The following is a 23,779-nucleotide window of genomic DNA, read 5'->3' as shown; positions in this document are numbered from 1 at the left end:
GTCTGATGAGTTCCCCCTTTATCCAGCCTTTGCTCCTCAAGGAAGCCCACCAGTGTAACCCTTACCCCTCTGTAAAGGGGGAAAACATAATGCTAAGGTGCTGGGAAAGCAGCACAGAAACCAGGCAATCAGCAGAAGGACAAAGATCCCCACAGGCAACAGCAAGTGGTACTTGCTACACAAGTTATGGATTGTGTGAACACAGCCAGGTAGCAGGACAGGAAAGTGGCCTCAGTCAGGAATACACCAAATCCAGGTGCCTCCAGAGACTAAATCACAATCTGTTCTTTAGGACAAAAGGTTTTCATGCGTGACTCAACTCCATGCACGTGCTTCAGCATGTCCCTGGACATGCATATACTCAAATTAAGTACAAAGCTAATGGCTGTCATGCCAGTACTCAGGGCAACATCCAGGACTAGCACTAAATATACTACCTTTTATGGTTGGCATCACTCTAAAGGAAGCAGCATTGGAACAGCCCAGTCAAGCATAGCTGCCAACGAGGCTAGGCAGGGCTAGTAATGGTGTGTGCAGGGACTTGTAGTCCCCACCCAGGTCAAATCCCAGTGTCTAAGAGCTAAGAAGAACAGCATTCAGCCCAACTTAGATCACCAAGCTCTAGCTAAAAGGATCCTGACAGCTTTCTATCAGGCTAGGTTTCATTATCACTGCTTGGACTGTCTCCATCACTTGCTAATGTAGAACAGATTAGAAGGTCTATCTATATATTATGAGATTCTTCCTGATGATGCATTTCTGTAGTTATAATAAGTGGCAGCCACACAAATCCAGCTTTTCTGATCATCTTGCAATTGCACCCTTGCAAACAAGGAGACAGATGTTGCTCTGATCATCAGCAATGGAAAAACAGCTTCTAGATGCCATGCTGAAGACAAAGCTGTGCTTGTATCACCCCTGCAGTTGCATACGTAGTAGGGGATTCCTGGCAGCTTCCCCAACAGAGAGGGCAAGCCAGGGCAAGGAAGAAAAGTGGCAGGAGCATAGTTTTGCCAGCAGTGTTAAGCCGGAGCAGCCTCCAGGCAGCTCTAGGATAAGCCAGGGTGGGGAAGCAAAAAGTCATGATTCGTAGCGAATCCTTGCTCCAACTTCTGTTTCCTCCCTCCTCAGCTGTGCAGAGTAGATGGGTGAAATGCAAGATCATCCTATTCCTGGGGACAAAGCAGGCAGACATCTAGGGAGGTAGTCACTCTGCAGAGCTATGGGGAGAACTGATAATCTTCCAAAACAAACATACAGAGCATGTTTATAACACCAATTGCTATGAACAACGTCCTCTCCCCTCTCCTGGTCTAATAAAGGACTATGCAGACAAGAAGGATGGAAGGTGGTGGCAAGCAAAATGGGAAAAACAGCCCACTGACAATATTTACAAGGGAAAACATGCATAAATCTGGAGGCAGCCAGTGCTGCTGGCAGATAAACCAGCATGAATTCTTGCCATTAAGGTGACTTCTGAAGTTTATAAGCCCTTTGCCAAGGGATGCCAGCATCCATCACGTATGGATTCACACAAGTGACATCTTACAAGAACAGAGCACCATGAACAGCACCCCCATGTACACACCTGCTCTCCTGGGATAGCTGCATTTCCTTACTCCCCAGCATCATTAGCTGGGCACTGTCCCATGACTTGCCACCACAGCCTGGTATGAAACAGGGACCAGGAAAAGCGCACAAGAAAGAAGCACCATCTTGGGAAGACACAGCAATAATATATCTGCTTAAATAAAAAAACAAATACTACTTTCCTATTGCCTGTCAGCAGAGCCCCATAACCAAGAGTGCTTCAATGGGCAAACACCCCTCTTCCACATTATCTTCTCCTATCCACCAAAGCCCACTCATGCTTTGGCATCAGTGATGGGAGTGACCTAGCCTGGCAAGGTCACTCAGAGAACAGCTCTGTATGGCATCTTGCAAAACATTTCTTAATTTGTTGTGAGAACTCTCCACTGATCCCAGCTACACACCACAGTGCTGGGAAGGAAGGCACTGCAATTAACTCCACCCTTCCCTCTACAGTCGTACACACAATTTTTCTTCAGAGAAAGCTGCTTTTGTTGAAGACCACCATCAAATGCAAAGTCTTAAAAGGAAAGGCATACAGTGCTACCCCCCAGTAGAGCAAAACCCTTAAAAACCACTTCCCCATACTGTAATTTTATTTTACTTCTGGGGTTTTGTGTGTGTGGTTTTGTTTGTTTGGGGGTTTTGTTTTTTTTCATAAGCTCACCTCACTTCACACCTGCCTCCTCACCCTGAGGGCTGAGACCAAGCTGGCAAAAGCTGAAGAATTTCAGAAGAGAACATACCTGACAAACAGGCCTCCCTTCTCTCACCAAACAAACCAAGCTTAAGGTAATTCCCACCTCGCAGGCATCACACCCAAAGGACAACACAAATAGAAACAGCCTTGCAAGCAACAGCAAACATCCAAGACTGAAAGGAGTGTGACTTGGCTTTCTTCAGTAGTAGAAGTGTTAACCTCCCTTGAGGTCAGATCCCACACGAACATGGGCTTATTATCAAGGAACTGAAAGAAGCATTGAAGAAGCACCAACACCTGACAAAAAAGGTCTCATAGTCCAAACCACACTTACATTTGGCTCTGTGTATCCACTTGTTCCCAGCCCTCTTTCCAGTCCCTATATTTTACACATTCCTATATGTGTAAAAGCACCACCAGTCTCCTGCCAGGCAGCTACCCCTTCTACATTACAGGTGCTCTTTGTTTCAGGAAATAAGCAGTGGGTTATTTACTCTATTGATTCATTAATTCCACCTGATGGTTTTGGAAATAGCAGGCTTAGCTTGGCTTCTAGAAAGTCCCACAAGAAACAAACCATGACACCAAGAAGGATGCTTGTAGTTACTATACAAATTGAGAGTTTTGCTCAGGAGCTCTAACTACAACAGCTATGGGTGTCATACAACATTAGCACCAAGCTACAGGATCATTTGCTTCCAGAATTTTATTCCAAGTCTTGACTGAATTGTGTAAGTTGACATCACAGTAAAGCTTCCAGCTGGGAGAAAGTTAATGGTACTGTTTTATAGAGCACATCTCATTAATGACCAGTAATGCATTGGACAGCTAAAAGAAAAATATCTACCCTGTGTATACTGAGCTGACAAGGTCACTCCGGTGTTAATATTGGTATGGTGTCACTCTGAGCTAGAGTACCTCCTGGAGCTTATTCTATCTCTGCATTACACAGATTTGTAAGAAAGTCAGCTGAAAGTTGAAGGACTTGTACAGATTTCAACCCAAAGCAGAGATTGAGGAAGCTAAGGACAGCAATGTGGTGTTGCTTGGTTAGCCGTGAGAGAAAAAAGAAAGCAGTGCACTTCAGAGTGCAGTAGTTTATATAAAGAATGAGAAACAAAAGCAACACAATTTTAAGCTATTCTCTGAAAAAAAAAAGTTAAATATGGAAGCAGATCACACCAGAGTGCATGCCACTTACAAAAATGATTTTGGAGCAGAGCTCTGGTTAAGTTCCTGGAAAGATATCTCTATGGGTAATGCAAAAGACCAAGCCTTGCTGCTGAGCGAAGGGGAGTCTGAGACCAATATGCAAGAAAAGGCAACATTCCTATTACACCGCTGTCTCTTCCACGGCTGAGTAATGGAAATAACCTTTATGCAGCTATTACAGATGTCTTGCTGCCTTCTAAAAGCAAAACAGCAGGGAGTCAGCTGAGATATAAGCATTTTGCCAGGATACCAGAGACTAATTGCTGGCCTACAGTTTTGTAACAGACTAACTACTAACTTTCAAACACAGGCATTTGTGTGTTTATCACTTTAGCATCACTGTTGCAAAACTGCACACAGTATACATGAAACACTGGCTTGAAACCAGAAAGCAAGGGTAAAACGAGGTTTTTACTTCCCTTCAGACTTTCCAGTTAAGGGATCTCAGAACTTCTTACACTTCCCAAGAGTAAATCTCAAAATAGGAATCAGCAAGTACACAAATCAGTGACAAAACAGAAAGCTGAATCTGGTTCAGAATCCCTGACTGTATGGAATTTCTTGTCTCCAAAGTGTACAGGACCCTACATTTTCCAGCACTTTGTCCAATTCCCTTCTAGTGATCTCCCAGAGGAAAAATATTTCATGATGTAATAAGCATCAGTATTGGGAAAACCAGCTAACATTTCCCTCAGGGCCTAATGTGCACTACACACCATGATAACAACATTTTGACTGAGTAACTCTGCTTCCTCTTACATGATTCCAAAGCAGCAACTTCCCAGGAATCTTTGCCTGGTTTACTGCCTCCCTGCAGTATCTGCAAACACAATCCAAAATTTGCCAAAGTCAATAGAGAAGGTACTTTAGCTTAAAATAAAGCATTTTCTCTATTCAAAGGCTTAAAGTTTGCAGAGATGTGTGGATAAGTTTCCTACCACTAAAAAAAAAAGCTTGAAGGATGCATCAGGCAGCTATTAGTTTTCTAAGCAAATATTGGTAACATGAGGCATGTTATTTTTAATGTTTGGATAACCTAGTCTTAAAAACCTCTGGTCTCAAGCAACCCCATGACATTCCCAGATATTTCAAACTCTTATCAATATCTAGTGGTAAGCCACTAGAAAACTTCCACAGGTGCCCAGCCTGCCTCTTTCATGTTATAATGAAAGAAGCCCTGGAATGGGTTGTCCAGGGAGGTGGTTTAAGACCAGGCTGGATGAGGCTCTAGCCAGCCTGATCTGGTGTTAGGTGTCCCTGCCCATGGCAGGGGGGTTGGAACTGGTTGATCCTTGTGGTCCCTTCCAACCCTGACTGATTCTGTGAATTTAAATGTATTATTTCTCATCCTATCCCCCTGCTATGAAGAAGAGTGTCTTCCCCTTCTCTTCAGGATTCTCTTAGCCTGGAGAAGAGGAGGCTCAGGGGTGACCTTATTGCTCTCTACAACTACCTGAAGGAAGGTTGTAGACAGGCAGGGGCTGGTCTCTTCTCCCAGGCAACCAGCACCAGAACAAGAGGACACAGTCTCAAGCTGCACCAGGGGAGGTTCAGACTGGATGTTAGGAAGAAATTTTACACAGAGAGAGTGATTGCCTATTGGAATGGGCTGCCTGGGGAGGTGGTGGAGTCACCATCATTGGAGGTGTTTAAGGAGGAGACTTGATAGGGTGCATGGGTTAGGTGATTAGGTGGTGTTGGGTGATAGGTTGGACATGATCTCAAAGGTCTCTTCCAACCTGGTTTATTTATATTTATTTACATATTTTGAAAACTGGAGGTGTTCAGGAGGAGACTTGACAGGGTGCTTGGTTACATGGGTTAGTTGATTAGGTGGTGTTGGGTGATAGGTTGGACACGATGATCTTGAAGGTCTCTTCCAACCTGGTTTATTCTAAAATCCTGCTGTCCTTGCTTGATTTTAATGCCCATTTAGTCAGCCTTTTTACTCCCACCCTGCCTTCTTCTGAGGTTATGCTTTCAAATTCCACAATTGTTCTCCCTGGTCTTTTTTGGCATCCCCTCATTGTCCACATCTTCCCTGAAATGTGCCCAGCAAACTGGACACAATGCTCTAGCTGTTTCCCCCAGAACTATATAGAGTAAGAAGAATTATAGCTGACTCTCTAGACAGACATCAGTACTCATAGTTCTTCATAAATCAAAGATTTGTTGAGTCTCCTGCAGCTACATAACTCCAGATACTGTCTTCTGCTCATGAAGATCTGTAACAAGCAGGCAAAGCTCTTCAAAACTATGCTTAGGGATGAAAAAAAAAAAAGTAGATTTCCACATTTGAAAGAAGACTTCATTAGAAGTCATCATTATCCTGTAGGAGGAAAAGTGCCACTTCATCCTTTCATGAACTTTATTTGTACTCCCTGTGCCAGGTCTGGTTTTAGGCACACCAAAGCCTGACAATAGCATTGGAAGAGAAAAAGAAACAAGCTATTCTCTGGAGGCGTTATGAATAGCATGTGTTCCTGGATGCTTCCTCTGGGCCTATTTTATGAATCAGTCCCAAAAAGCAAACAAGTCATTCAACAGTCTCAACATAAGGTTGCTCATGAGATCAGGTTTTTATTTTAGCAGAACTAGAAGTTCCAGGCTACTCAAAATTTCAGCTTGATGCCTAAACAGAGAGATGCTACTGAATCAGTTAAGCTTGCCCCCCATATTGAGAAGACAGGAGTATTGTTCTCTAGTTTGTGCTGGTGCTGTTGATAGGAGGGAGAGCATCCACATCCAGATTCATAGATACTAAGCAGCCTTTTGCTCTCTTTGTATCAACATTGAAATATTTGCCTCAGAGTCATCTCAACACTGAAAAGTACCAAGGCGACTGCATCAAATTTGCAGGACAATGCAATGGTTAAGCTGCTGTCTAGAAGGAAAAAAAGCTAAAATAAATTTCACAAAACCATTGCCATGCTCTGCACAACAGGTAGAGTCAACAGTATCATAGTATCAGTCAGGGTTGGAAGGGACCACAAGGATCATCTAGTTCCAACCCCCCCGCCATGGGCAGGGACACCCCACACTAGATCAGGCTGGACAGAGCCTCATCCAGCCTGCTCTTAAACACCTCCAGGGATGGGGCCTCGACCACCTCCCTGGACAACCCATTCCAGGGTCTCACCGCTCTCATGGGGAAGAACCTCCTCCTCACATCTAGCCTGAATCTCCCCACCTCCAGCTTCATTCCATTCCCCCTAGTCCTATCACTACCTGAGATCCTGAGAAGTCCTTCCCCAGCCTTCCTGTAGGCCCCCTTCAGATACTGGAAGGCCACAATGAGGTCACCTCGGAGCCTTCTCTTCTGCAGACTGAACAGCCCCAACTCCTTCAGTCTGTCCTCATAGGAGAGGTGCTCCAGCCCTCTGATCATCCTTGTGGCCCTTCTCTGGACACGTTCCAGCAACTCCACATCCCTCTTGTAATAGGGGCTCCAGAACTGGACACAGTACTCCAGGTGGGGTCTCACCAGAGCTGAGTAGAGGGGGAGGATCACCTCCCTCAACCTGCTAGCTAGGTAATCAAAACAATCCCATGTGGCTTAAAACAAAATCTAGAACATGAAACAAGGTGGGGGGGAGCAGATTGCTCACACATTTACTAAGTTTGCCACCTTCCTCCACCACTTTGGTTCTGCAAGCTGTGTTCCCTCACAGGCTATCATGCCCTTTTATAGGTTTCATCGGCCTTTGAGGTGGCTCATGATAGGCTTTAAACAGGAAAGGCTAATGCTGGGCTATTGTTATTCAACAGAACTAGGAGATAAAGGGAAATGAACTTCATAATTTTTGGGTGCAACGCCCAGAATTATGATCTAGATTCATCTAGCTGTACTTGGACCCAGAGAATTAATTCCACCCATTGTAATAAACGGAACCAACTGCAAAATTTGGATGGGGGTCAGTATTTAGAATCCAATCGACCAGTTGACAGCAGCCTTTGTTGCAACTCCTAACATCTGAAGAGTAAGAAAAGAAAATAGAATTAGTAAAGAGATGATTTAGCACCAGATATTTCTGAAATGCTGAAGCCCTGAATATCAGCATACCTCCTGATCACCAGGAGAAGTTGAGAAACAAAGTGGCATCAGACAGCCTTTTAAGCTTATTTAATTAATAGTACTAGGATGAACATTAACACACAGGTCTTGGTCCCTGGTGAACCCCTTTCAGTATCCCAAATTATAACCCTGGAAATAATTGGTAAATGCCTTTAGGTCTTAAATTAGACAGTTAAGGAAGCAATAGGAGCACTCCTTGTGCTCTCATATAATTTCATTTACTGCTGCTTCCAAAAGGCACCCTTCACCCCACTCAATGTGTCAAACACCACCAGTCTCATGAGGGGTGAAACAGCCACACTATGCTTCCTAATACTGCAAGATGAAAGCTGGGATATTTCGCTTGCAAAATACACAAGTTCTGGAAATGCCAGATGAGATGAGCCTAAAATGGAATTTCTCAAAATGTTTCAAACTATTCTGGGCTCACACCTAGTGGGTAGGAGATGCAACAGAAGCCTACATAGGTGAGCACCATGTGCTGGCTTCCCCCTCCCCCCTAATAAATTAGGCTGGTAGAATAGAATAGAATAAACCAGGTTGGAAGAGACCTTCAAGATCATCACGTCCAACCTATCACCCAACACCACCTAATCAACTAACCCATGTAACCAAGCACCCTGTCAAGTCTCCTCCTGAACACCTCCAGTGACGGCGACTCCACCACCTCCCCGGGCAGTCCATTCAAATGGGTAGTCACTCTCTCTGTGTAAAACTTCCTCCTGACCTCCAGCCTGAACTTCCCCTGGCGCAGCCTGAGACTGTGTCCTCTTGTTCTGGTGCTGGCTGCCTGGGAGAAGAGACCAACCTCTGCCTGTTTACAACCCCCCTTCAGGTAGTTGTAGAGAGTAATGAGGTCACCCCTGAGTCTCCTCCTCTCCAGGCTAAGCAGCCCCAGCTCCCTCAGTCTCTCCTCATAGGGCTTGTGTTCCAAGCCCCTCACTAACTTCGTTGCCCTTCTCTGGACTTGTTCCAGCAAGTCAACATCCTTCCTAAACTGAGGGGCCCAGAACTGGACACAGTACTCGAGGTGTGGCCTAACCAGTGCAGTGTACAGGGACAGAATGACCTCCCTGCTCCTGCTGGCCACACTGTTCTTAATGCAGGCCAGGATGCCATTGGCCCTCCTGGCCACCTGGGCACACTGCTCAGGGACAAGCAGTAGCCTTCAAATTCAGAGAGAACTCTCATATTTATGCTTTGGAGGTTTGAGCTTTCCTTAATCCATAGCCACTTCCTCCCAACATGCTCCCATCCCAGTTATAAGGTTGGGAGTTTTGACCTGGTGAAGAGGTGAGTAGTTGTATCCTTGCTGCATGTGCTTTGAAGGACTGGGAGCCCTGCAGCATGTGTTGACCTAGGACAAATTCAAAGTGAGTTTGTCTTGAGTGACAATAGCAATGCTGTAAACAGACTGGTAATACCAAAAAAACAATCCCTATGCCTACAGGAATACAGCAGGAAGATTAGCACCCCAGATTCTCTCAGCAGGCATTACTTTGAAAAGCTTTTGTTTTCTGAGGTTGCCTCCCATCCTTTTATTTAAATAGGTTAACATTCTAAACTAGGCAAGCAGCAGAGATACCAAACTGTAAACAGTACCCTAAACTAAGTGGTGCTCACAGGGATAAGACATCTCCAAACCTGAATCTCTCTGATTAAACACTAGAGTTATTTGAAATCCTGCCTTGGAGATAAGGAGAGGCTTGAGCCCATCTTCTAAACATCTATTCCAGGTCCAGTGAGTAATGCTGGGTGAGAGTCAAAAGAGCTGGAGGGCATAAAACTCCCCTTTTCATATGTTAATTCTAAAAATAATTTTTAAAAACAGAAAAAAAAAAAAAAGAAAAAAAAAAAAAGAAAAGAGGCAAGGCAAAAACAAACAAAATAGACCAGGGGACTCGTAAATCTCCACAATTCAGAGGGTAACAAAAATAAAATTATTTGCAACCAAGGATTTTTGGACTGCTGAGAGTCATTTTCCATGCGTGTCTCATGCTTTCAGCATTGGCTGCTTGGGCTCAGCGGGGAGGAGGGGTGAAGCAGAACGCTGTGGAGAACCACCCCCAGCACTGCTGGCAGGAGCAAGGGAAGGGCTGAGACTCACCTGTGCCAGGAGAGGGCGCAGCACGCAGCCGGAGCCCCGCGGCCCCGGGCCGAGGGGGAGCCGCAGCGCTGGCGCTGCACCTGCCTCGGGTTGCCCGCTGCGGGCTGCGCCGCTCCTCAGCCCTTCAGCCCTGCTCACCCCGTGCAACTGGGCATTCATCTACTCCCATCTGACAGCTCTTTCGTTCCGCTCGCCTGGCTCCATGGCAGCGCTCAGATGCCTTACGTGACACCATGACCTACTTATTTTCCCCTTTCCCCCTCCCGCGGGACAGCGGAGCGCTCCTTCAGTGAGGTTTGCAAGGAGGAAAGGCAAAGTCCAGCAGTTCGGCAGAGTGAGCCAGGCACCTTTTAAGAAAATCGTGGCTGTTTGAGAGAGGTTGGGCAAGGAGAGGCAAAGCCAGCCCAAGCAGGCCAAACTGCGCAGCTGGAAATGAGGCAGCAACAGGAAAAATACATCAAGGGTCTTGTGTTTTGAGTCTAAAAGCGGAAGCCTGTAGTAACTTTACCAAGAATTAAAGTATTTTCCCACCTGACTCCCACAGAGCTTAAACCAGCCAATTCAGAGGCCAGAGTAAGAAGTATCATGGGCAGAAACGGTGACTCAGGCAAGGGAAGGCTGCGGCTCAGGAGACACCAGCTCATTTCCACCCTTCCCTACAGACGTGATCTAAGCAAAATGCTGAGACCCAGAGTCTCCAAGATAATCAATTACATGCTTATATACCAGAAAAGTCAATCAGCTTAACCCCAACCCTAGGGAAATCCTCCTAACTCCACCAGTTTCCAGTGCAAATTACAAATCTACATCCTTTAAGGATGTGGATTTCAGTCTCCATATCTCTCTCCTCCCTGGTGTGCGAAGAGATAAAATTTCCCTACTGCAAGGTATTCCGTGCTGCAGCCTGTCAGGCAGACCTAATAATTCAGTGAAGGGACACCTAAAAGGGTAAATTTGAAATATTTACTCCTAGAATAACTAGACTCTAGTCTGTCATGTGAAACCAAATAATGCTTCAGGAATTCATTACTATTATTATTCTCTAATCTATCCAAATCTGTTTAGTTCTTGAGCTTTCAAAGAGCTTGTCTAGCATGGTTTCAAAAGTGCATTGCTCTGACTCTACCATGGCTTTCTTTGAGAAACATGAATGGTTATCCTCAGTAGCAAGCTTGGCACACAACTGCAGTAAGGCAAGCAGTATTGATCTGCATTCTAGCAAGTCTGAAGAGTCAAGACAAGCTGTTTCCCGGCTGACATTTGCTTTCTTCATTGCAAGACAAACAGAATACATGTTCATGCTTGTGGGGTCAGGTCCCACAATGTCTTCATGATTTTTGCTCTGTTCAGGACCTGGTTTGCAATGGGGCCAATACAGACGTGGTTTGGCAAGAATGGCATGAACCCTGGCAGCAACTGGATAGTGTTCATGTGCCTTGGGATAATGCTCACTGGGACTCACTGGCAGAAGTGTAACACTGCACTAAGTTGTAAATGTCTGACCTAAGGAATAGCTCCAGTCACCAGCAGGCTTTTGTATTTTTTTGAATCATTACATGGTTGCTGCTGGGTATGAAGAGCTCTAATGTGTAGCACTAAGCTTTGAGAACTTCTTATAACCATATTTAGGATCTGGCCCAACTGAATATCTGCTGGAAGTCACTGCCCTTGCAGCTGGGCTACATTGCTTTGCTCACCCCTGGGGTAAACCCTTAGTGACCATTTCTGCTGAGAGTGGCAGCAGCTGGGACAGAAGGTGCTGAAGGTCCAGACAGTCACACCTCACTTAGAGCTGGATAGGATCTTGGTGTTGTGGTGTACCTGTCTCAGACACAGCACTTACCCTGTGTTCACCTGCACTGGCCCACATGGCTGGAGTAAGAGATAGTTCAGCTGGAAATACCCCAAATACCCAAACTCTACTGGCAAGCCAGCTGCAAACTGCAGATTCTTCTATCGCATATTATCCATGTCTCCTTCACATATGCCCCTGAATGGATCTCATATGCTAGGAGGAAAAAATAAAAGCAGTGATAAACTTGATCTTCCCACAGGATGGATTTGTAAATAGAAAACAGGCTCCAGAGCTCACAATCCCACTGCTTCCCCCAGCAGCTCCTGAAAATGTATCTCAAAAATAACCCCAAACCACACTTGGAAACTGCCCCTAAGTGCAGGAGACACTGCTGCCTTCTGAGGTTTTTTTCCCCCCAGAGTCTTGCTGGAATCCAACTGCTCTGCTAAATCCTTACTTAGGGATAGCACACAGCAATCCAGCACAAGCTGCTCTCAGTTTTTCACTTCAATTAGTATAGGTGGTGTTTATCTTTTTTTAGAGTGATCTGGCTCCTCTGGGGAAAGCCCTTGTCTCCAACAGACTTGAAGACACAGTAGCTGCTTCTCTGCTCTCAGCATGAAGTGACCTTACAAATAAATGTGTTTAGGGTAAGTGAGAGTAACTGCCTCCTAGGTACTGAGTATGCACAGGCTCACCGCTAAAGAGCTGGAATTCTCCCCCTGAGTCCACATGTAAGTCTCAGTGGCCATGTCAAAGGCTCAGGAAGCTGCTTTCCAAAAGTCTGATTCCCCACAGGTTGCCCACAACTTACAGATAGAAGAGTAAACCAGCTTCTCTCAACTGACCTACATGCAAAAAAAATAAGCACACAAGTGACAACTGGCAGGATCCAGTCACCCTGCATCCTCTCAGCCCAAAGACATGCTTTTGGGCTTTACAGTTATGAAGCCAGAATGCTCCAGGACTTGCTTCCATCTTCAAACATATGTTATCATGGCTAGAACCTATCTACACAAGCATCTGAATTCAGATAAACAGAATACTTTAGAAGCAGCTCTTCCAGTTGTCTTCACTTACTGCACTTTGGCTCATATCACAGGGTGCTCTTGGAGGATGCGATCTGGACTCCTTTCAGATGAAGCTAGGCTGAGAGCCACATACAAGACACATTAAATGCATCTCAACCACCAATATCCAATCCTAAGCCCTGATTCTCCAAAGCAGAGCTAATCCAAATTAAAACATCCCTGAAAATGCAGATAGCACTGATGTTGTGTCCTCCCCTCCATCTGACTTTGCAGAGCCACCCACACTGCTCACTGACACTGAGCCACTCCAATGACACTTTGCTCCCACCTATCTGACTGCTTTCACCTGCTTCTTTTGCATGGTGCTTAGATGATCAGGCCTCAGAGAGAACTCCTGAACTTTTGTTGCCTGCTATGGCTTTTCAAACAGGGCCTTTAACTCTTCCTGCCTGAGATGTCTGAATAAAGTGAGATTCATTCATTGCAATTTTTACTGCTTCCAAACTTGCTTTCCCCCGTTTCACCAGGAACCATTATACTTCAGTTTCAGAAACCATTAACCCACTATAAATGGGCAAAACTGGCCTATTTGCAGAGCTGGTTCTAGTTCCTCTGCCACAATAAACAACAGCAGCAAAGCTGCTTGGCACTAGCCATCTTCGAGGCTATTCATATTCTGGTGTTTGTGCACACTGCACGGTTTACGGCAGGGATTTTGCATTGTTTATTTTCTGCTCTTCTGCAGACAGTGGCATTGTTAAACAGCATGTGTCTGAGAGAACCCACCCTCTCCATGGGATCTCCTCCCAGCTATTACAGCACTTCCCAGAAACCTACTGAGCTCTGGAATAAACAAGTCTAAATGGGGGGACTGAGCCCACACCCAATAAGTAGAGTTCCATGAAGCCTCCATAGCAATGAAAGTAACTTGGCCTTGCATGAAACCTTCCTTTTGCCTAATGAAAACCCTGTGTTGTCGCCCTTCCTAATGACACTCTCTTGTCCCTTGCAGGCAAAAGACAGAATAATGGACTTTTCTCTGACTTACTCCAACTGGGATATGGGCCATGAAATATGGGCTTTTTTTCCATTTTTTCAACCTTCTGACTCGTGAGCTTGAGCACCCAAAGCATTTCTCACACAGGAGTGGAGATGAACCTTTGGAGGTGTGGAAGTTTGAGGTGCTGGGATTCCTCTCAGGACTGAGAAACCTCCCACATGTTCAGCTGATTTGTTTTTTCCCCTCACTCATGACAAATTAGACTGATTAGCATATTTGGGGATGGGAAGGAATCTCCTCCAAGTCAGATTGCAGGGATCATCCCGTAAATAACTTCTGTTTGTCACTCCTCCACCATCACCCTGCAGTTTGAGGCCTGATACCTCCTCAGTGTCATCCATCTATTCTCTTCTGGCAAACACCCTCAGAGCAGCACTGGGAAGCCTTTGCTGGCATTCTGCCTTGTATGCTTACACTCATCTTTTGTCATGGGATAGAGAGATGCTTTGCAACACGTTATGTTAGCAAAGGTCAGGAAGGCTCTGCTGGTTTAAACATCCCATATGCAGCAAATTAATATTGTGGCAACTTTGATTCATTGATTCAGGCAGTGCATTTCATACTCATATTCCTAGATTTATTTTTTTTCCTGGCTGGCAACAGATGTCCAACATATCTGCTGCACAAGCAAATCAGTAGCAGTCAACACATGGGCTTGTTGTAGAATTTGTAGCTGGCAACTCACCCCTCTTCTGGGACAGGTCTAGGCTGACAAGCAGTATCAGTGATACTGCTCCCTGTGGCATGGCAAGTAAATATGTTTAAATACTTAGTCCTACATTTCAAAAGCCCTTCATTGCTCTTTCATACTGGCTTGGAACAGCATTTACCCATCTATTTGGGTCTTTCAGTGCTGCCACATCTACAAGACATGCACGTTATTTTCCTCTTCATAATTCGTTGCTAATATGCCAATACAGTCTAGCTCCCATACAATCAAAGCAGAAGCCCTTCAGAAGCACTGAACCCAGTACTAGGTTGCATAAAAATGATAGTTCCCATATGTCCTTATAAACACTGTTCCAAGCTGCATTTGTACTGTATTTACATTGTGTTAACATCCACCAAATTACCAAGCCAGCAGGAGAACATACACCCATTCACATGTCTAAACAAGGCTTCTTGTCTGGATGATCACATGTATAAAAAAAAGTCAATTTTTAGACAATCTCAGCCTGCAGTTTTGTGTTACTTCCCAGACCCAAAACATCTGCATCCTGTGGTATCAGACTAGTTGAGCATTTTGTTAATTTGGAGGCAGCTAGAGTCTTGGATAGGATTACCCCCAGGAGGGTTTCCTGTTCTCCTGACATTTCATGTGGTTCAGAAGAAGAGAATTTAAGTCACCACAACTAAACTCTCTCTCTCCTTTTACACTTGAGTTTATTTTCAAGCATACAGTTCTCCAAAACATGGAACCAGGTCCATTCATACATACTAGAAAGTTCTTTTCCTATGTAGGGATATTTCCTGGCTACCAGCCTTGCAATTTTCCTTAGCCTAAGCTTTCTTTGCAGCTACTAGCTCAAATCTTATAAGAGACCCTCACTGTAATTCAGTCTCTAGGGAGACATAGGAAGTCAGAAGTGCTGAACAGCTGAGATCAATGGGCTGTTAAACTTGTCCCTCCCTAACGGCAGCAGGAAAGAGACAAAAGGTTTACCTCTGCTCAGTCTTTTCCTGGCCTGATGAACTGAGCAGTAGATTGCCCAGAAGGCTGTGATCTTTCCTTTTAATCTGTACAGTTGAAGGCAGTACCTCTTACTTATAGCTGTACACAGTAATCAATAAGATTCATCCTAAGACCTCTGTGATATTATCTACAGTACTACAAGCAAATCAAATCACCTATCCCAGCTTTGAAGCAGAGCTTTACTGTGCTGTAGGTTCAGGGAAATTATGGTTGCCTCTTCCAATATATAGAGATGTTCAATTGGACTTGATCAGCAAGACACATCAGTGCCTGCACCAGCCAGAACTGAAAACTGGAGACCATAGTAAGGAGCAAACCTGCACTAGCCCAGATACTAAGGACAAACAGCTCACTGATCACACTAGACCTTGTTGCACAGAGAAATTGCATGATGTCAGAGCACAGGTATGGCAAGAGGCTTTCACCATGGGACCACTCAGGCAAGTTTTAATCAAAATTAGCTCTTATTGTGAACTTTTAGGAGTTAAAGGGAGCCTATGGGAAAATGAGGACAATCATTTTAGCAGACCCTGTTGTAACAGCACAAGATATAGCAGTTTTAAAACAAGAGGAGAGGTTTTGACTAGGTAAGGAAAAGACTTTTTACAATGAGGGCGGTGAAACACTGGCACAGGTTACCCAGAGAGGTAGTAGATACCCCATCCCTGGAAACATTCAGTGTCAAGGCTGGAATGGGCTTTAAGTAACCTGGTGCAGATAGAGATGTCCCTGTTCACTGCAGAGAGGTTGCAGTAGATGTCCTTTAAAGATCCCTTCTAATCCAAACCATTCTATGATTCCTTTCTGTTACTCAAGCCAGCATACTCTCCAGCTGTCCTTGACTCCACATGCACTGACTCTATCACTGTGGATGTATGAAAGTGCAAATTCAAATTAATTTGTCATAGTCTAAGTACTACTTTAGAGTGATTATACTAATGGTGGGAGATGGATGGAAGAACGACGATGAAACTGGAATTCCTCATACATGCCTTATCATAATTTTCTGCTTGTTCTTCACATTTCAGATGTTTGTCAAATCCAAAACAAAAGGAACACATCTCTACTTTCAGGCCAACTATCTGATTTTTCAGATGGTTGAGTTTTCAACTGCATGTGGATTTGGTAGTGCAAATGAAAAGCTTTGTAGTTAAGAACCTGGGCATAAAACCCAAGGGAGTTCCTGCACGGTCCTGTCCAACTCTCCAGGCAGCCATATTTTACACAGCATTTGAAATAATCTCTGCAGGTAAGTTCATGCCCAGGTCTTGGATTTCAACTAGGATTTTGTCCTAGTTGTGTATTTGTAACAGTGATGTTGATATACTTGCTTTGCTTTTGCAGCAGCATATGTTGACTATACAGGTGAGCAGAGGCATGGTATGGTTCAAGAAAGGATCTCATGCATGAAGAATGGCTTAATCATTGCCCATCAGCGTTAAAGAAACTCATTTTGTCTGGAAATCAAGTCTGCATTAAGGCTTGTGGTTGTTTTGTGCTACTTCAGGGCTAAACTGAAAAACTATGAGAAGATACCTGTCACTTAACCCAGCAGCCTTCCTCTCCCTTGTCTCTTTGAGGAATACAGAATCTGGTTGGGGGAAAGAAAAAAGATCACCACAGGAGCAGGTAGGACACACATCCTGACAGTCCATGGCATGCAGGATGGACCAGCTGTGTTTCTAAGAACAAATTCATCCATTCTGCAAGGGAGGAAGCAAGGCACAAGAAATTGCCTGTGGTCCATGACTTATTTATAGCCACAGCTGCAGTTAGAGCTCAGGTCTTCCTGGCCACTAGGAAAGCAGAGCCTGAGCTCCAGCCATCTGTTGGAGGTTTAGACAACATCAATCTCTGCCAGCTCCCAAACTTTAAAAGAAAATAGAGTTGTTCTTTTTTTCCTTTCCTTAAAGCTCTTCTCGAGCCTAGATTTAAGAGCCCAGCAGTAACATTTCCAAAATGCCTCAGTGATTTGGAAGCACAAGTCACAATAATTTCATGCAGTCATTGTGGTGAAGACTGACCACTGGCCCACTCCTAGTATGGAAAAGTTTTGGCCACCATCATTCTGAAAGAGGGTAAGGAAGGGGCTAATCTCCAGAGACTCTCAGTGCAGCCTTTGAAAAACATCTTAGTAATACTTTGTCATGCACAGTGTCAATGTTGGAGTTGCTAGAACTCATTCCTCTGGGACATAAATTCTTTTCCCCAAATTAATATTTAAACTATATGGTCATTGTTTTTGAGCACAGTTCAAGACATTCCTTTTCCCTTAACATATATGCCTGTTTGACCTAAAAATTGAGGGTTATGAGAACTCCAAAGGACTTTTCATAAGTCACTCAAACAGTATGCGAAGGAATAAGTTAATCTAAAAGTCAGCTATCATAACTGTAGATTTCAGTTAGGGCAACAGGACACCGTAGAAAAGTTCAGGTTTAGCCAGGAATGTACCTGCCATTTGTAATGGACATTGCTTAACATCACAATGAGTCTAATTTTCTTAGCATCCACCCTGTTGCCCTGAAGGGGTCCTTCCAATGCCATCTAAACAAACAAAAAAATAGCAGTAGACACTATCTTCCCAGAGCATTGGTGGGATCTTTCAGATGGAAGAGCCAACAGAGGGGTTGTAAAATACTGGATTTTAACTTCAGTGCAAAAGAGAAATCTCATCCCTCCTCCTTCCACAAAAGCTTCAGGAAATGCTTTGGGACCAGTATTTGCAGTTGGCAGAAGCCCTGTTCTGCATAAGCTCCCAGGGGAAGTCTCACAAGAGGAGAGGCTCTCCAAGACAAAGGTCTCCTCCAACCAGCTGGAAAACAACATGCCTTCATTAATCTACCCAAGATACTGGGAATTTTGCAGAGCTGTGTTACAGATTTATGCAATACCTTGTATTACAGATCTCTGGTTTCCAAAGATAATGTGGGAAAAGCAGCCTACAATGGGGACATCTAGTTTCTGACCTTGCATTTGGTGCCCTTTGCAGATTGGCACTGGGAAGATAGGGTCTCCCTAGCACTGTATGCTTGCAGGGCCCAAGAATGAGTGAGCATGCATCTGCTTGACTTACCACTCTCCATGCACATCTCCCCTAGCCAAAGAGACACAGGTAAAAGCTCTTGTTACTCCCTCATTGTCTATCATAGGCAGCAGCTGTTAGGCCTAATCAGTGACTCTCAAGCACAAAGGGGTGTCCCTCACCCAAATCAGACCACAGCCCTGACTCCCCATGAGACAGAAAGGTAACACATGTTGCCCACATGTCACACACAAGTTCAAACCAAAGCACATGGCCCAGGAGCCCTGGTTTGCAAAGCCCTTATCCACTCCACCTGCATACTTGCTTTCAGCAACTGACAGCACATGCTATCAATGTGGGGGTGCAGAGAGACTTGCATCTGAACTTGGTTGCACATCAAAACAGATCAATTTTTTTCCTCCTTACTACAAGTCTAACTTAGGTCACTACTGAAGAGAACAAGCTCAGTGACCTCCAAGAACCATGGTGGGGTGAGCACCCTGCTAATAGAACTAAAGGCTTTAGCATCCCTGAGATGAAGGAAGGAGAAAAAGAAAGAAAAAAAAAAAAAAAAAAAATATGTGAAGCATAAAAATACACTGCCACAGTAGATCAGCTTGGCAAGGACTCCACATCAGCCAAACAGCTCTAACATCTGGGAGCCATGAGTGCCTGAGGTCATGGGCCCCCATCCATGCAGTCAACACTACAAACAAAGCAATTAAAAGCAAAGGGTAAGGTGGGGGTAAGGCTGGATTGACTTACTGGCAGCATTCAAACACACTGACTGAGGGGGGCAGGAAACCAAGCCAGTCAGAGGAGACAGCCAGTTATTGCTTAGCAGGCAGGTAGGAAGCTATCTTGCAGCACATCATCCATTTCCAACAGGGCCTCCACTGCTCTATTAGCATGGCCAGGCTTGCTGCAAGGAATTGGTAACCATCAGTTTACTAGATAAATCTTCAACCTACTGAACTGGGATCCTTCCACAGAGCTAGAAGCACTACAGCATAACTTCCCTACCATCCAGCACCTTGAGAAGAGTAGGAAGATGTAACACCACCAGTATTGTCTTTGCTGGGTTGGACTTAGTCATTGCCTGTTCCTTGCTCCTCACCAAGAGCATACTAGAAACAGACAGCACTGAAAAATAAAAGCCATCACCAGACGTGGGAGAGGCTAGCACAGCCATAGGCCCTCTTGAAAGCCAAGGTGAAGCCATCAGGAAGAGAAACTACATTTAGTTTCCACGCACAAATTCCACATTAAAAATTATCTGGGGAGAAAATAATAAATAAATAATCCTCAACCTTTTCTGCTCCTCAAAAACTGCTAACACTTCCCAGACAGGGAAAAGCAAATGGAGGGTCGGTCAAACACCAAAACCCCCCAAGTAACGGAATGACAGGCAGACATTCTGGCGAATCACTTCTCTAGACATCTTCTATATGGCCTAAGGAGCTTAATAAGCATGTGAAGACCAAGAAAATATCAGGTGGCAATAAACTATGCTGCTGTGAACAAGCTCAAGCTTTCCTAGCCTGGCTACCTCCATTATCCCTGACTTTGGCTTTGCGTGCAGCCCATCAGTAAAACCTTCCATCAAGCTGCTCATTTACATGTGAAGGAAGATGGCTTTGGTATCAGATTTTACCTGAGGCTTCAAGACAGGCTGGGATCAGCTCCCATCTCAGCCCAACACTTGCTCCCCATGGTTGTCCCACACCTCCTCTTGCACGGGCAGGCAGTAAATACATTAGCAATCTGCACCGTTCCAGCTCAGTTGTGACAAGGGCCATTACGAAAAGTTAAGGATCCTTCAGAGTTTGTAAATTTCTCCCTCCCCATTCTGCCCTAAGCTTGTGTTTTGTTTTGGTTCCCTTCCCCCCCCCCCCCCCCTTTCCTAGGAAATGTGATGAAGGTGGGTGGAGTGGCTCGGGCTATGTACAAATATTCAGACAGTCTCTTAGCAATAAATGGATCTCAGTCAGTTCTATTATCTGTCTGGCTGTGGCTCCTATTATCTGCTGTGAATTGTAGCAGCGATCCCTGAAACAGCATTCAGGCACCATCATTACTAACTTCCACACCCTCCAAAGACCACACTGTAACAAGGCATGCTGGATAATACTTACCATTAGAAGAGGGAACATAAAGGATTCAAGCTATGACTAACACAGCAAAAGGCTCTGCATGGGGCTTTACATTCATTGACCCTGGTTTGTTATTAAAGAAAATTCTAGGTTCAAAACCTAGACCTGCATTTTGTACGACGCATCAGCTGATTTACACAAAAAGCTGTTTTCGTCCTGTTCTTGCTCTCTCTCCCTCCCACCATCCTAAATCTTCACAGAAGATTGCAGCTGGAGAGCAGGGTAGGCATATCACAGGTCTGCATGGAGCTTACCGTCCTCAAATGGGGACCATAAGCCCAAAGCTGCAAGCTTGCTGTGCCCAACAAAGCGCCTGGGAGCCTGTGATGCACCACAGACTGGGACACCGCAGAAAGCATCTAGCAATTCAAGGCTGAAAGCCTCCAAAGCGGCACTCAGATGGCTCCTTGTTAGGAATGGGAATTTTGGGATCCAAACCCACATCTGACTTCATGTTTTTCACAAGTTCATTTAGGGCCTGTCTGCAAAGCCTAGATTGAAATCTAATATCATTCCCCAGGGAAGAATGAGGGTTTTAAGAGAACACTGCTTAGGTCTCCCTCCCATAGCCAGCAAGGCAAGGCCACAAACATTAACTCCACCAAAGCTCAATTTTTATGGGTTTCTACCTGGCAATGGATTGGTTTCAACCACTCAGGCACAGAAGCTCCAAACAGAAACTTTCCTGAAACTGGGGTATTTGAAAATCTTCCCTCTCCTGCACAGCTTCAGTGGTGCTTTTCTCAGACACTTATTTCATAGCAAGGCTCAATATTTGACTATTACCCTTCAGTCAGCATGGCTGAAAAATTAGTCATCAACCTAAAAAGTTATTAGGAAACACTTGATACTATGATTGCTTTCCTGTGGAATGAAGGAAAGGGAAGAGGTGGGGGAGGGAAGGTGGGTGAACCCTTGCACTTACAGTTGGGAGGGCTTTTCCAGCATCGGCACAACTCTTCCAAAGACCTCAGCCCACAGGAGAGACCCAAAGGATCCCAGCTTGGCACAGCTCCTCCCATTACTGATAGCACAGAGGCAGCTGGCAGAGACTGCCCTAAATAGAGCTGGAACTCCCTGCAGCCATCTCTCCAGGCAGCACCACCCATGGCTAATGCAGTTCAGCTGAAAGTCATTTGTTGTCCAGCAATTGCTCACAGGCCTCAGCCGGGAAACGCAGCTGGGAAACGCAGCCGGGAGCTCCTCTCCAGTCTGCCCATAGGCATGTGGGTGCAGGAACAGGGCTAGCTGCTGTTTCATCCCTGCACAGAGCAGCACAGGGATGGGATGAGCAGCCAGCTCTGAAGCATCATGTAATGGATTGTGAAGCCTGGGTAAGGGGGTGAGGGAAAAAGCACAATGGATGAACTTCAGAGAGCCCACTCAAGTTAGGTGCTTGCAGATGCTGACACCGGTAACATGTCTTATCATGTCTATGTGTCCCCATGAGGGCAGTTAAACAGTGGCCCATCACCATTGCCCTACATCCTCACATGGCTTCTGGATATTCTGAATTGTTGTCATAGGCCACCCTCTGCTCTTGACACCAGCCCTACCCAGCTTCCTGGGAGCTCCATCTCTGCAGGTGGTGTCATGTGCAAACCTGGGCTGGAAACAGTGAATGGTGCTGGAAGGAAGTAAGAGTTGCAGTGGGAAGATATGGGGAAGAAGTGGTAACCCTGGAAGAGGCACACAGTGGAACACAGACATTGCATCTACCCACTCAGCCCCACTGCTCTACGATTGAAAAGGCATTTGCTGGGAAGGGGTTGCTGCCGGCTAATAGCCTTCATGCCCACACAAGGCTGACTGGAGCTGGCACTCTAAAAAGCTCCATTTTAAGTGGTTTTCTGGCAGGCAGTGCCAAACATTTGCAGAAGATGTTTTGAGAAGGGGGAAGAAAAAAAATAAAGAAAAAGAAAAGGAAAGACTGACCCCCGATTTTAAGGTACTACAAACACATTTTGTTTGTATACACAGTTTATTTGTTTCATAAAAATGCTAATTACTCTCCCAAACAGAGGGGGAACAGAGCCATTTTTTTTTTGCATCCCACCCTTCCCCCTGCACTACCCTTTAATACTTTAATGACGCGGCAGTTATTGAGGTCGGAGTTGTGCCCAGCTCCTTCTGCCTCTCGCACAGAGCATCCTCCCTTCTCTTCCCACTCATAAAAGAATTAGCCCTTGCAAAGAAATTTCAGTGGAAATTTAGGAAAACATTATGAGGGAAAAGGGGAAAAAAAAAAAAAAGCTTCCAAGCAAAAAGCACACAAGGACTCCAACACTGCCCCCTCTCCCCTTCCACAACGTTCTTCCTTTGGTGCCTGCATTTTTCCAAGGTCACCTCGGAGGCTTTTCCTAGTTGGCTATTAAAGCAAAGCAAAACAAAAAAGACGCCTGCCCCAAGAAGCACATGAAGCCATCGCTGTGGCTTGGACTGGTTCCTTGTGTACAGATGCCATGGGAGAAAAAGCAGGGGGGATGGGCGGGGGCGGGGTGCAGCTGATATTTTTCCAAGACTTTTTCTCTCACCAAAGGAGGAGGATGAAGATGGAGTGATGAGTGAGGTTCCGTTTGTCCGGCAACATGAGTCACTCAGCAGCAGTTTCCGATACGCACGCTCTTTCTCTTTCTTTCTTTCTTTTCCTTTCCCTTCCTCCCTTCCTCCCTTCCTCCCTTCCTTCCTCCCTTCCTTCCTTCCTTCCTTCCTTCCTTCCTTCCTTCCTTCCTTCTTTCTTTCTCTTTCTTTCTCTCTCTCTCTTTCTTTCTCTCTCTTTCTCTCTTTCTCTTTCTCCCTCCCTTCCTTCCTACCTTCCTTCCTTCCTTCCTTCCTTCCTTCCTTCCTTCCTTCCTTCCTTCCTTCCTTCCTTCCTTCCTTCTCCTTCTTTCCTTCTTTCTTTCTCTTTCTTTCTCTCTCTCTCTTTCTTTCTCTCTCTCTTTCTCTTCCTTCCTTCCTTCCTTCCTTCCTTCTCCTTCTTTCCTTCTTTCTTTCTTTCTTTCTCTTTCTCTCTCTTTCTTTCTCTTTCTTTCTCTCTCTCTCTTTCTCTCTTTCTTTCTCCCTTTCTTCCTTTTCCCTTTCTTCCTTTCTTCCTTCCTTCCTTTTTCTTTCTTTCTTTCTCTTTCTTTCTTTCTTTCTTTCTTTCTTTCTTTCTTTCTTTCTTTCTTTCTTTCTTTCTTTCTTTCTTTCTTTCTTTCTTTCTTTCTTTCTTTCTTTCTTTCTTTCTCTTTCTTTCTTTCTTTCTTTCTTTCTTTCTTTCTTTCTTTCTTTCTCTCTCTCTCTCTCTTTCTTTCTTTCTTTCTTTCTTTCTTTCTTTCTTTCTTTCTTTCTTTCTTTCT

General features: G+C 44.9%; 1 long non-coding RNA gene across 1 annotated transcript in view; it reads right to left on the bottom strand.

Moving 5' to 3' along the window:
* Window positions 1–23,084, bottom strand: part of LOC137454072 (uncharacterized) — a 97,507-nt gene extending 74,423 nt beyond the window's left edge. Inside the window, exon 1 of the long non-coding RNA XR_010990533.1 lies at window positions 22,976–23,084. This is a non-coding gene — a long non-coding RNA (uncharacterized lncRNA). The remainder of the gene's footprint in view (window positions 1–22,975) is intronic.
* Window positions 23,085–23,779: the final 695 nt, after the last annotated feature.

The sequence above is a fragment of the Melanerpes formicivorus genome, unplaced genomic scaffold (genome assembly GCF_026170545.1).
Source record: "Melanerpes formicivorus ecotype bairdi unplaced genomic scaffold, bMelFor1.0.p_v2 SCAF_76, whole genome shotgun sequence".
Taxonomy (NCBI): Eukaryota; Metazoa; Chordata; class Aves; order Piciformes; family Picidae; genus Melanerpes; species Melanerpes formicivorus.
Note: the sequence above shows the minus strand (reverse complement) of the source record. Positions and strands in the feature narration are given on the sequence as shown.